Raw genomic sequence first — 2,463 nt, forward strand, 5'->3', positions numbered from 1 at the left:
TCTTAATGTTGAAGTGAGCAATGCCGAAAGGTTCTGTCTTAAAAAAAAAAAAAAAAAAAATCCTTGTACTTATCACTTTTGCCCCTCAGGCGGTCAGTTCTGCTGAGAACTGTGTTCTGCGCCTCGGCGTGGAAGCGACCCCAGGCGCCACCTCTCAATGTATCTCAAGGCGGCTTTACCTCCAGATCCTGTAGAGTTAGGGTAATGTTTTTTCTTTGCAGCAAAGCTCCATTTTGGTGAAAGATGAATCTGGATATTTATTTCTGTTTTGGAAAACGAGAGGTTACAACCCAGACAGCTGAAGGAGACTCCAACAGCATCCATGGAGACAGGAAGGCAGCCAGGCCTCCTCTGCTCACACGGCCTCTCTGGACAGGCGAGGGGACCCAGCCCAGTGGAGGATGAAGATGTCCACGGTACCAAGGCTGTCATTAGTTTTTCTCTGAAGTGCCTGAAGGTAGGAATGGGCCAGCGGTTGGGACCAGCTGGGCCCCGCCAAGGCCACGCCAGGCAGAGCGCCAGCAGCCCTGCACTCCACGCTGGCCAGAAAGGCCTTCCCTGTGGCATGGTTAGACTGCAGAAATCCAATGTGCTTCCTTCCCCGAGGCAGTCTGCTCCTCGGAGCTGCTGCTCCCCACCCACCCTGCACCCCTCGCCCTCGTCCCCACCACGGAATCTAAGACCTTTTAGCCGGCGGAGCCAGGGGTGGGGGATCCTAAGCGATTGCCTTCCATGGACATCAGGCCCCGTGGCCTAAAGGGCTCCCAGGGCAAACTTAACTCCCCCACAAAACTTGAAGGTGGGGGAGCTGCGGCTACACATTCCACAAAGTGCTGGCACTTACACCCATAACCCGGAAGGCTGATGACGGATTCATATGGGGTGGTGACCTCCCATCATCAAAAGGTGTCATGGTTTGGAATGTTCATTATGGCCGAGGACCTGGTTAGAGGTATAAAGACCTTTTTTTCACCGTTACCTAATTTTTCCCCCCTCTTAAATGATTTTCTTTTTTGGTGTGTTGTACAGCAGTATAATTTTTCACTTATTTATTCCATCAGTAGATATGGTTTGTACAATGTACAATGGTTCCATTTCAGAAAATAAAAAAATTTCAAATCATGAGCAAATATGGTTTTGTTGCATTAAAATAAAGAGTAAATAAAAACAGCTCAATAGCAGAGTACTTGCCTAGCCATGTGCAAGGGCCCAGATTCAATCCTCAGCCCCACACAGACTATCAGGTGGTTGGCAAGAACGCCCTCAAGGCTATGGCTGCATGTCCCTGGTTGTACTGGTTCAGATGAGCTCATCGCATGCAGGGACTCTTGTGTCCACAGTCAGGAGAGCTGTTAGCACTAAGCATCAGCAGGGGGTCAGGTGAACCACTAGACGCTCTTTCTGTGGGCAGGTATTATCAACCACCTCATGCAGGTCCAGCTCATGTGGCCAGACAGAGCCCCAGTCTAAAAGCCACACCTGGGCCTGGGGCTGGGGCTGTAACTCAGCGGTAGAGCTCTTACCTAGCATGTGCAAGACAAGCATGTGTCTCCCTATATTTATTCCCCGCATCATAAAAAATAATAAAAGAGCCTCACCTGACACATACCTCAGGCTTGGGCTCCAGCAGGGACATCAGTTTGCTGCTTCCCTGACTTTGGGAGCCTTTGTCCTGCAGGAGGAATTCTGGGAGGTAGATATGCTGATGATGGACTGCAGCCTTGTCTTTGACTTAGAACTAGGCATCCAGTTGTTTGTGGTGTAGCCAGAACCAAAACCTTCCCTGGGCCCTTTCCTCCTAGCTGAGGCTCCCCTCCCCCTTTGACTTTTTCTTCCCCTTGTCCGGTTTCACTTCCTCTTCCAGCTGAAAACTGGCCCTGGCCCTGGGTGAGCTTCCTGGATACAGTGGGGAGGGAATATTGTTCTAGAAGGTCGGAGCCAAGTCTCCCTACAGAGCTGACCTGGAGGCAAACACTCTCCTTTTTGTTCCATCTGCCTCTCTGACCCACCCTGATCTTTTTCAACGTGTGTTTCGTTGTTTTTATCAGAATTGGTCGCTCAGCTAAATTAACTCCTGATATGGAAAGTTCAGACAGACAAAACACAAATCACAGGGACCTTGTTTGCTTAACGGAAAAAAATAAAAAGCTTTAGCTGGCTGGCATTTCACAGTTTCTGTTCTCCCTGCTATCTGTCCCCGTCCAGACTCATCTCTCTGTGGATCTCTGCCACCCATGTCTGCAGTCCCTAATCTCTGCTCTCCCAGTCATTCTGTTTCACTTTCAATGTCACTTGGCATCTCTGTCTCTCTGGAGCCGAGTGACTTCTGCCATATGCATCAAGGAGCAGTCATGCATGAGAGTAGGAAAGGAAGGCTTTATAGGCATTTACTGAGCACAGTCTGTGTGCTGCACCCTGAGCAGCAATGACTCAAAGGTGACCCTTCTCTCCTGGGCAGAAAGG

Source organism: Ictidomys tridecemlineatus, chromosome 2 (assembly GCF_052094955.1).
Source record: "Ictidomys tridecemlineatus isolate mIctTri1 chromosome 2, mIctTri1.hap1, whole genome shotgun sequence".
Lineage (NCBI taxonomy): Eukaryota > Metazoa > Chordata > Mammalia > Rodentia > Sciuridae > Ictidomys > Ictidomys tridecemlineatus.